The sequence below is a fragment of the Ursus arctos genome, unplaced genomic scaffold, assembly GCF_023065955.2.
Source record: "Ursus arctos isolate Adak ecotype North America unplaced genomic scaffold, UrsArc2.0 scaffold_20, whole genome shotgun sequence".
Taxonomy (NCBI): domain Eukaryota; kingdom Metazoa; phylum Chordata; class Mammalia; order Carnivora; family Ursidae; genus Ursus; species Ursus arctos.
In genome coordinates this window covers 24086801-24098997 of record NW_026622875.1, presented here as the reverse complement: position 1 = coordinate 24098997, position 12197 = coordinate 24086801, and the positions used below count along the sequence as shown (strand labels likewise).

At 39.4% G+C, this 12197-nt stretch overlaps 1 protein-coding gene across 18 annotated transcripts in view; it reads right to left on the bottom strand.

Annotated features, from left to right (window-relative positions):
- Nucleotides 1-12197, bottom strand: part of CEP70 (centrosomal protein 70) — a 76993-nt gene that overhangs the window by 56311 nt on the left and 8485 nt on the right. For 10 of the 18 annotated variants that reach the window (XM_044383434.3, XM_048216032.2, XM_048216026.2 and 7 more), the window contains exons 1-2: nt 11682-11770; nt 9643-9745 (exon numbers count right to left, since the gene is read on the bottom strand). The gene's annotated coding sequence lies outside the window, so the exon portion shown is untranslated. Of the gene's footprint in view, nt 1-9642; nt 9746-10300; nt 11771-12197 lie in introns of those variants that run through there. The other 8 variants (XM_048216018.2, XM_048216023.2, XM_048216021.2 and 5 more) reach the window with 7 other exon arrangements.

Genomic DNA, 12197 nt, shown 5'->3' with positions numbered 1-12197 from the left:
AATACACTTTGTTAAAACACCCCACTCGGCAGGGGACCAAACACTTCCCACAACAAGCCAAGAGAACCTCTGTAGATAACTGGACTGAAGGAAAAAGCAACCAGGACCCAACAGGAGAGCAAAATCAACACACACAGGAGACACTCCCTAAAGCACTGGGTCCTAGAGAACAGAGGACACTGCACTGCAGGGAACTACAGGGCCTCTTCTTCAAAAGACTATTACCATCAAAAGCAAGAGACACAGCTGACTCCTAATATGTCCCAAATGAAAGAACAGGACCAAACACGAACAAAAGACCCAAGTGAAATGGATATAAGTAATATGCCTGATAGAGAATTTAAAGTAATGAAGATACTCACTGCACTTGAGAAAAGAGTGGAGGACATTAGTGAGGACCTTAACAAAAAGATGAAAAAAACAACCAATCAGAGATGAAGAACGCAACAAATCAAATTAGAAATACACTAGATGGAATAGGCTAGAGAAAGCAGAGGAACAAATTAATGACCTGGAAGACCGAGTAAGGGAACTAACCAAGCTGAGCAAATAGAGGAAAACAAAATATGCAAATTGAGAATACACTCAGGGAACTCAGTGAGTCCATCAAGCATAATAACATTTGCATTATAGGAATCCCAAAAGAAGACCGAGAAAAGGGGGCAGAAATTTATTTGAAAAAACAATAGCTGAAAATTTCCCTAATCTGAGGAAGAAAACGATATCTAAATCCAGAAGGCACTGAGATGCCCAAAAAAATTCAACCCAAGGAGGTCCACATCAAAACACATAGTAATTAAAATGGCAAAGAGTAGTGATAAAAAAAAATTTTAAAGCAACAAAAGAAAAGAAGACACTTACATATAAGACTATCAGCAAATTTTTCAGCAGAAGCTGTGCAGGCCAGAAGAGAGTGCATGATAGAGTCAAAGTGCTAGAAGGGAAAAATCTGCAGCCAAGAATACTCTATCAAGCAAGGCTATCATTCACAAAAGAATGAGAAATAAAGACTTTCTCAAACAAAAAAACTAAAGGAATTCATGACCATTAAACCAGCCCTACAAGAAATATTAAATGGGACTCTGAGTGGAAAGGACCATAAATGAGAATATGAAAAGTAAACAATACAAAAGCAGTAAAAAGTATTTCTGTAAAAATCACTCAAGGGATTCATAAAATAGAAGGATGTAAAATATAACACCATATACCTAAAATGTGGAGAGGACAAAAGTAAAGAATGGGTTCAAACTTAAGTGACCACAAACCCAACACAGACTGCTAGATGCAGAAGATGTTACATACAAACATAACAGTAACCACAAATCAGAAACCAGTAATAAATATGCAAAGGATAAAGAGAAAGAAAGCCAAGTATATCACTAAAGAAAGTCAACAAACTGTGAAAGAGAACAAGAGATCAGAGAAAAACTACAAAAACAACCACAAAACAAGTAACAAAATGGCAATAAATACATACCTACCAATAAATATTTTGAATGCAAATGGACTAAATGCTCAAATCAAAACACAAATGGTGACAGAGTGGATTTAAAAAAAAAAAAAAACAGTACCTATCTGTATGCCGCCTATAAAAGACTCATTTCAGATGTAAAGACACCTGCAGATTGAGAATGAGGGCATGGGGAAACACTTATCATTCAAATGGATGTCAAAAGAAAGCTGGGGTAACTATACTTGTACTGGACAAAATAGATTTTAACATATTTTTTTAAAGATTTTATTTATTTATTTGAGAGAAAGAGCATGAGTGGAGTAAGGGGCAGAGGGAGAAGCAGACTACCAGCCGAGCAGAAAGCCCAATGCAGGGCTCCATCCTGGGACTCTGGGATCATGACCTGAGCTGAAGGAAGACACTTAACTGACTGAGCCACACAGGCGCCCCTGGACAAAATAGACTTTAAAACAAAAACTGTAACAAGACACAAAGGACTATAATAAAGGGGACAATACAATAACAGGATATAACAATTGTAACTATTAATGCATCTAACATGGGAGCACCCAAATACATAAGACAGTTAATAACAAACATAAAGGAAGTAATTGATAGTAATACAATAATAGTAGGGGACTTCAACACCCCACTTATATCAGTGGACAGATCATTCAAACAGAAAATCTATAAGGAAACAGTGCCTTTGAATGACACACTGGACTAGATGAATCTAACAGATATGTTAAGAACATCCCATCCACAAACAGCTGATTACACATTCTTTTCAAGTGCACATGGAACATGATGCAGAACAGATCACATATTAAGCCACAAAACAAGTCTCAACAAATTCAAAAAGATCAAAGTCATATTATGTATCTTCTCTGACCACAACACTAAAAAACTAGAAATCAACTACAAGAAAAAGTCTGGAAAGAGCACAAATACATGGAGGTTAAATAACATGCTACTAAACAATGAATGGGTCAACCAAGAAATCAGAGAAGAAATAAAAATTACATGGAAACAAATGAAAAATGAAAACACAATGGTCCAAAATCTTTGGGAGGCAGCAAAACCATCTCTTCTAAGACAGTTTATAGCAATACAGGCCGATCTCAAGAAGCAAGAAAAATCTCAAACAACCTACATTTACACCTAAAGGAGCTAGAAAAAAAACACTCCCAACAAACAAACAAAAAAACTCCCAACAAAATGAAGTCCAGAACCAGACAGCTTCATAGGGAACTCTACCGAACATTTTAAGAAGAGTTAATACCTATTCTTCTCAAACTTTTCCAAAAAATAGAAGAGGAAAGTAAACTTCCAAATTCATTCTATGAGGCCAGCATTACCCTGATACCAAAACCAGATAAAGACACTACAAAAAAAGAGAGCTACAGGCCAATACCTCCGATGAACATAGATGCAAAAATCCTCAACACAATATTAGCAAACAGAATCTAACAACACATTAAAAAAATCATTCAGCAAAATCAAGTGGGATTTATTCCTGGGATGTAAGTGTGGTTCAATATTCACAAATCAGTGTGATACATCGCATCAACAAGAGAAAGGATAAAAAACATATGTCATTTCAATGGATGAATAAAAGCACTTAACAAAGTACAACATCCATTCATGACAAAAATCTCCAACAACGTAGGTTAGAGGAAAACTACCTCAACATAATAAAGGCTATATATGAAAAATCCATAACTAACATCATACTCAATGGGGGCAAAACTGAGAGCTTTTCCTGTAAGGTCAGGAAGAAGACAAGAATGTCCACTCTCACCACTTTTATTCAACATAGTACTGAAAGTCCTAGCCACAGCAATCAGACAACAAAAAGAAATTAAAAGCATCCAAAATGGTAAGGAAGAATGGTAAGGAAAAAACTTTTACTATTTGCAGATGACATGATACTATCTACAGAAAACTCTAAAGACTCCCCCAGAAAACTACTAGAACTGATAAATGAATTCAGTAGTCACAGGATACAAAATCACTATAGAGAAATCTGTTGTATTTCTATACACTAATAATGAAGCAGCAGAAAGAGAAATTAAGAAAATAATCCCAGGGCACCTGGGTGACTCTGTAGGTTAAGGATCCAACTCTTGATTTCACCTCAAGTCATGATCTCAGGGTGCATCCAGCTCTGCTTGTCTGGGAGTCCACTTGGGATTCTCTCTCCCTCTCCTTCTGCCCCACCATGTGCTCTCTCTCACTCGCACGCATGCTCTCTTTCTCTCTCAAATAAATAAATCTTTATGAAGAAACAATCCCATTTACAATTGCACCAAAAATAATAAAATATCTAAACTTAACCAGGAGGTAAAAGACCTGTACTCTGAAAACTGTAAAAACACTGATGAAAGAAATTTAAAAAACAGAGAAATGGAAAGACATTCCACGCTCATGGATTAGAAGAACAAATATTGTTAAAATGTCTATGCTACCTAAAGCAATCTACACATTTAACACAATCCCTATCAAAACACCAACAGCATTTTTCACAGAGCTGGAACAATCTTGAAATTTGTAAGGAACCACAAAAGAACTTAAATAGCCAAAGCGATCTTGAAAAAGAATAAAACTGGAGGTATCACAATTCTATATTTCAAATTATATTATGAAACTGTAGTAAACAAAACAGTATGGTACTGGCACAAAAACAGACACATAGATCAACAGAACAGAATAGAAAACCCAGAAACAGCGGTACCTAGCTGACTCAGTTGGGAGAGCATGTGACTCTTGATCTCGGGGTCGTGAGTTCAAGCCTGATTTAGGGTGTAGAGATTACTTTAAAAAAAACAAAAATAAAAATAAGAAGAAAACCCAGAAATAAGCCCACAATTATATGGTCGCTTAATCTTCAAGAAAGGATACAAGAATATGCAAAGGGAAAGACAGTCTCTTCAATAAATGGTGTTGGGAAAACTGGACAGCTACGTGTAAAAGAATGAAACTGGACTTTCTTACACCATACACAAAAATAAACTCAAAATGTTTAAAGACCAAAATGTAGACCTGAAACCATAAGAATCCTAGAAGAGAGCACAGGCAGTAATTTCTCTGACATTGATGGTAGCAATATCTTTCTAGATAGGTCTCCTGAGGCAAGGGAAATAAAAGCAAATATAAACTATTGGGACTACATCAAAATAAAAAGCTTCTGCACAGCAAAGGAAACAACCAACCAAACTAAAAGGCAACTTACAGAATTGGAGAAGATATTTGCAAATGACCTATCTGATAAAGGGTTAGTATCCAAAACATATGAAGAACTTATACAACCGTATACCAAAAAGTAATCCAATTAAAAATGGGCAGAGGACATAGCAGACATTTCTCGAACAATGACATACAGATGGCCAACAGGCACATGAAAACATGCTCAATATCACTCATCATCAGGAAAATGCAAACCAAAACCACAATGAAATATTATCTCATACCTCTCAGAATGGCTAAAATCAAAACCTCAAACAAGTACTGGCAAGGATGTACTGGGCGCTACTGGTGGGAATGCAAACTGGTACAGCCAATGTGTGAGACGGTATGGAGGTTCCACAAAAAATTAAAAATAGAACTACCCTATGATCCAGTAATCATGCTACTGGGTATTTACCAAAAAATATGAAAACACTAATTCAAAGGAATACATGCACCGTTATGTTTATCGCATATTACATATCCATAGCATATTACATATCCAATAGCATATTACAATACCCAAACTACAGAAGCAGCCCAAGTGTTCACTGACAGATGAATGGAAAAAAAAGATGCAATATATATATCCAATTAAATATTATCCGGCTATAAAACAACATGGGTATAGTGGTATAATGGGTACCCATGGGTAGTGGGTATAATGCTAAGTGAAATAAGTCACTCAGAAATACAAATACCATATGATTTCACTCATGTAGAATTTAAGAAACAAAATAGAGCAAAGGAAAAAGAGACAAACCAAAAAAAACAGACTCTTAACTACAGAGAACAAACAGATGGTTCACAGATGGGAGGTGGGGGGGCCAGGTGAAATAAGTGAAGGGGATTAAAAGTTCACTTATCTTAATAAGCACTGAGTAATATGTAGAACTGCTAAATCACTGTATTGTACACCTGAAACTAAGATAACACTGTATGTTAACTACCCTGGAATTAAAACAAAACAAAACAAAACCCACAATGTGAAACCACAATACACCGATTTAAATGGCTAAGACTATACTGTTTACGAGAACATGAAGGAACTGGAACTCACATACACTGCTTGATGGTCATGTGAAATAGGACAACCACTTTGAAAAACACTTTGGCAGTTTTTAAAAGGTTAACGATACACCTAAGACCCAGCCATTCCATTCGTAGGTATTTACCCAAGAGAAATGAAAGCATATGACCACACATAAACTTGTACATAAAAGTTCTTAAAAGATTTATTTGAATAGCCAGGAACTAGAAACAACTCAATATCCATCAAAGGTGAATGGATACACAAACTAGTATATGCATACAATGGAATACGTCTCAGCAATAAACAGGAATAAAACTTCAAAAAAAAAAAAAAAGAGTAAACTATTGATATAGGCAAAAACACATATGAATCAGAAAACACTTACGCTGAGTAAAAGAAGCCAAAGATTTACATACTGTATGACTCCATTTATATAGAATTCTAGAAAACAAAAACTAACCTAATCTAAGTAGATCAGTGGTGGCTAGGGGAATGAGAGGCTGGAAAGATGGACCACAAAGGGGAACAAGGGAATTTTTGGGGTGATGGGTATATGCACAATCTTGATTATGTGATGGTTTCACAGGTGTATATGTATGTCAAAACTTATCAAATAGTACACTTTAAATATGTGCAGCTTATTGTATATCACGTATATCTCAATAAAGCTGTTTAAAAAATAAAGCTTTCCTGAAATGAAAAAATATATACATTTGAAATTACATATGGAAAGAGCATGTCACATACTTGAGAACACTGACCCATCCTAATAAAATAACTAGACTTCAAAGAAAAAATTCTTTGGTCATCTAGAAAAAAAGAACAATGACTTAAAAGGGGAAGAAAAATTAGATTATCATCTGGCTTTGATACCAATGTTTTATACGAGAAGAAAAAGAGTAATATATTTAAGAAACTCAAGGAAAAGAAATGTGAACCAAAGATTTTATATCAGCAAAACTGACTTTCAAGTACAAGAACACAAACTTTTATCCACGTACAAGAACTCAGGGAATATTCCTTCCTGAGGAACCTAATAAAGGAGCGTCAGGTAATCAAAATGATGTCTTTAACATCAACACAGGGGCACCTGGGCAGTTCAGTCCATTAAGCATCTGCCTCCGGCTCAGGTCATGATCCCGGGGTCCTGGGATCCAGAGCCATCTCAGGTGCCCTGCTCAGCGGGAGAGTTTGCTTTTCCTTCTCCCTCTGCCCCTCCCCCTGTTCTTGCTCGCATGCGTGTGCACGCGCTCTCTCTCTCAAATAATAAATAAAATCTTTAGAAAAAACATCAACATAAACACTAGTGGAGAGCATTAAATATACTTGTAGAACTAAGAATAAATGAAGGCTAAAAGAAGAAAAGCAGAATATGTAATAACTGCAGGCTCTGACAATGCAGATATAGTACCACTATTTTTAAAAAGAGGGAAGAATGGGAAGAACGTAAACAAAAAACACAGAGTTTAATGTTTTCAGTGATCATATTAGTGATGATATCAATAATATAACTCTGATACTGTCGTGTATGTAATATGAGATAAAGGAGTAATCATTAATTCTCGAGATTATCATCTCCTATGTTCTCAAGAACCAGTAACCTCAGTATGGAAAAATGGGATTATAGGGGCACCTGGGTGGCTCAGTCAGTTAAACATCTGCCTTCGACTGAGGTCATGATCCCATGGTCCTGGGATCGAGCCCCGCAATGGACTCCTTGCTCAGTGGGGAGCCTGCTCCTACTTCCCCCGTTCCCCCTGCTTGTGCTCTCTCTGCCAAACAATAAAAAAATCTTTAAAAAAAAAAAGAAAGAAAAAGAAAAATGGGGTTATAAATACAATGGAGAAATTAAATAAAAGCTCTATAGTCTCAATTTGTACTGGAAGTATTTATATGAACTCATGAGATACTTAATCTTTAATGTGTGTGTGTCTCTATTTAAATAGACAAATGCAGGTATTCTAGCTCTGTCTACTGAAAAGCCTCAAACAATGACTATGGATCCCTAGCATACAGATTATGACCTTGAAATGCAGTTTCCCTCTGAAAAAAACCAGAGTTTCTTGAAGAAATGGATGATTTGACATTTGGGACAGAACATTCAAACTATCCAATAACAAGCAATCAGACTAGTAAGGGTCAAATCAAAAGAACAGGCTTAAATAGGCTCCCCCCAGAGCAAAGACGAGACAACATGAGCTTCAATAATGATAATGATTACAATAAACTAAAACCCAGCAAATACATTTAAGTTCATGACCTTATACTGACATTAGAGTTTTTTAAAAGAACAGTCTTCAGGAGATAAGGAACCAATTTATTATCTTGAAAATCGGTAAATAAATGGAAAGAATCAAGCATTTATGCTGCCTTTCCTAAAGGAATTGGACAGCTGTGTATCCAAATGATTGATAAGGGACTAGTATGCCAACTAATAAGAAAAAAAAAAACAGGACAGAATTAAAATACCAGTATTTTGCAACCTTAAATGAACAGATACAGGCACAAAGTATCAAAAGTTGCTAAGATCACAAAGAAACATGGGCACCTCCAATGGTCTTGCCAAACACCACTTAGAGAATTGCCAAAGAAACTGAATCTGAGTCTGATCCAGTCCTGGATCCAGCTACCAATGTGCAGGAATTACCCAGGGCAGAACATATTGAACTGTACATGAATTTATCATCAGCAAAATCCAGACCGTTGGATATATAGGTCAAACCCAGATTCTGCATCAGATAAATTATAAGGGAAAGAAAGGAAGAGAGAGAAAACCTACAGATTTTTTTTTAAAGATTTATTTATATTTGAGAGAGAGTCTCAAGCAGACTCCAGGCTGAATATGGAGCTGAATGCAGGGCTCAATCTCATGACCCTAAGATCATGACCTGAGCCGAAACCAAGAGTCAGATGCTCAACTGACTGCGCCACCCAGGCGCCCTGAAAACCCAAAGTTATTTTAAAAGAGTTTTTAAGGGGCACCAGGGTGGCTCAGCTGGTTAAGGGCCTGACTCTTGGTTCCAGCTCAGGTCAGTCATGAGATGGAGCTCTGTATAAGGCCCCACTCTCAGTAGGGCATCTGCTTGAAATTCTCCTTTTCCCTCCCTCTCTGCCCCTCTTCTCACTCGTTCTCTTTCTCTCAAATAAATAAAATCTTTTTAAAAAGTTCTTAAAAATTTTTTCAATCAGCAAGGCTACACTATAGTGTCTAGAAATATACATTTATGAAAAAAACTCAAACACAAGAAAGCAATTACTACATAAGTCAGAAGAATGGCTACTAACGGGAGTACAGAAGTAATTGTGATTGACACGGAGGGGCTCTGGCATGGTGAGCACAGTTCTACACCCTGATCTGAGTGGTATCATCTTATTTTAATGATTTATTAAGTTACACATTTGGTACATGTGTTCTTTTCTGTTTGACTTCAAAATAAAAATTCATTTTACAATAAAAAGATTTTACTAAATAACAATAAAAACAAAAGTAACAAAAACACTAATCAAAAGAAAGCTGGTATAGCTCTGTAGCCAGGCTGCCTGGATTTGAATTGTGGATTCTGCCAAATAGCCAGGAAAATCCTAATGACTCTGTGCCTTGATCTCATTACCATAAAATGAGGATAGTAAAAGTACGTAGCTCAAAGGGTTGTTATGGAAATTAGAAGTTAATATAAAAAGAAAATAGAACAGTGTCTGGCTCAGAGCAGGACAGAGTTGGTGATTAGAGTTGGTGACCAGCTATGTGAATTAGGGTAGTTACTTAACTTCTCTGGGCTTCAGTTTCCTCACCTGAGTTTAAAATATCTACCTATTAGGATTATCAGGAGATCAAAAGGATATATATGTATCTATTACAGTATTCAACAAATAATAGGTCTTTTCCATGGTCTCTCAACATTCAGAGAGTTACCTGTCACGTTAGACATACCTCAGTCATAGCACATTCCTCTTGCACTTTTCACCTGGTCATTCAAGTTGATCTCAATGAAATGATCACCCAGTGAGTCTCACGTCCGAAACTGGATCTTCATCTAGATTTCAAAAAGATAAAGAAACCAAAATCTTAAAATGTTCAACTTCCTAGTAAGAATGGTTTTGTGTTATTCCCAGAGCAGACATCTATGGTACTGGTAACCACTCAACCAAAGTGGGAACAACTGAAGTAACCGCTGATGGACTCGACACTCATCACCATGTGTCTTCACCCTTCTCTTCTTTCCCTGCTTTGTTGAAACATTTAGCTGGCAGTCTAAATCTATCATAACCTATTATCAATTCTGACTTCTGGCTACAAAGATAGAATATTCTCATTTGCAAGGGTACTAAAATGAAGCACTCTCAGACTAATACCACTAAACACAAAAGGCAAAGGCAGGAAGAAAAACTATCTCAATTCCACCTGTGATCAAGCCCTCCTTTATTGAGGTCCACGCTGTGAAATTAGTGCGCTGATAGTAGGCACCAGGCTTTTCCCCCACTATAAGCTGGGGCAGGACACAGATCTGGAACTTTAAGTCACAGGTAGAGACCAAATGTTTTCCAACGCCAAAGAAAATGCTATAGCTTTAATCAGTGCCATAACACACCTGAAGTGAGACTCTGGGAATAGGGGTTGCAGGATACAAGTTGGTTTGTACATGGTATGAAAAGCCAAATGCAGAGAAGCAAAGCATGTTGTATCTTCTGGCACTGTCCAGGTTTCCAAGAGTGCTCTGGTAACTTACTCTTCATAAGTCTGAGGCCCAGTTAACAAGCATCATCCAATAAAATGTAATTATTTTTCAGCACTTTCTTGGGGAAACGCTGGAAATAACAAACCATGGCCTGTAAGGATTCTCAACTGAGACACATCAAAATCTGTAATTAGCTATCTCAAAAGCACGTATTTCACATTACTGCAATAAATGGAACATGCAATGCTTTCAAAGTCTCTCCTGCCAATGAAATACAAAAGCTCTACTCCAAAAACATGCCAGCATGCTGCTCAATTTTCTTAAGAAGTAAGGAAATAGGAGTTAGGATTGGATGTTATCTCCACCCAATCACTTTGCCCCAGGAGAGGATACACAAAGGGCCAGAACACGCCACTCCCCCTTTGAGGCAGAAGCCACAGACAAAAAAACCCCAGTCACACTACATCAAAAACTAATGATGTACTATACGGTGGCAAACTAAATGTAATAAAACAAAACAAAAACACCAGTCAGCCACCTCTTCCTCAAGGCGTGGCGGGGGAGGCAGGAGTCTACTTGGCAATACAAAAACTAAAACACTCATGCAGAGGATTGGAACCAAAGTAGGTAATGCCTGCACAATGCTTAATATTATGATGCTTAGAAAATAAGTGGCAGTAGAAACCCTTTCCGTGTGGTCTCTAAGCGCCAGATCTCAGCCTTCTGACATTTCCACCTCACTGATGTTCCTCACAGAGTCAGTCTAGGCTCCGCAGAAAGTCGTCAGCAGGCCTCCGAATCCGGAACGCGCCGGAGGAACCGTTGGAAGGGCTACTCGCCTTCTCCCTCGCGTATCCACCCCCCTTTTGCTCCGGGTCTTCTCCAGCCAAGCAACCTTCTCAGACACCCTGCCGCTGAAAAGCGAAGAGGGTCAGCTCTGTCGACCTTCGCACACGGAGGAATCGCCCGGAACTTCGCCGCAAGCCAGTCCGCGCCGGGTGTTCTAAGCCTTACACTCACGGCCTCACTGAACCTTCTGAACCCCCACCTACCCAGAATTACCAGCCGCATGCCACTGAAGAAGACACGCGGGCGCTGAGACTACAGGAGCAGATGGCAAAGGCCGGGGAGCCAGGTCTCGAACCTGGTTGGTCCGGGGCCGCAACCCTTACTCTGGGAGTTTTAACTGGCGCGCTCTCTGGGCGCCCCGACAAGTCGGTCTGACCATTCGCCCGGACCAGGTCAGGCCGGTCCCGGGGATGCTTCCCGAAGGGGAAACCCCAGGGCCACTCACCTTCCTCAGCCGCGGCCTCCCCCCAGCAGCGCGCCCCGCCCGGCCCCGCTCAGCCCCCTCTGGCTCCGCCTCTGCGACCGTTACCGCGCCGTGGGAGGCCGGCCTAGCGAGCTGGAGCGCGGCGAGACCGCCCACCTCGGCTCCGCCCCCGAACGCGGAGGCTGTTTTCTCCTGCCGCCGCGGGGGCGGGGCGGAGGGGCCTAGGTCGGCCCCGCGTCCGGTTGGCTCCGCTGCTGGGGGCGGGACTTATAGTAACGCCGACGAGAAGGAGCCGCGTTTGCGGTCTGCGCCTGCGCACTGCCATTGCACCGTCAACAAGCTCTGGCCTAGCAGGTGCTGTTAGCAGCCACCTGGAAACTCATTTACTGGGAAGACCGCAGAGATATCTATTTGAGGCCGTTGGTGGAAATGAGGCCCCGGCAATGTAGCCACCGCACACTGCCCTCCACACAATATACTCAAGCTGTGACTTTGAGCCCTTCTAGTCCTGTAGTCAGCCTGTTCTCTAGGTTCCAG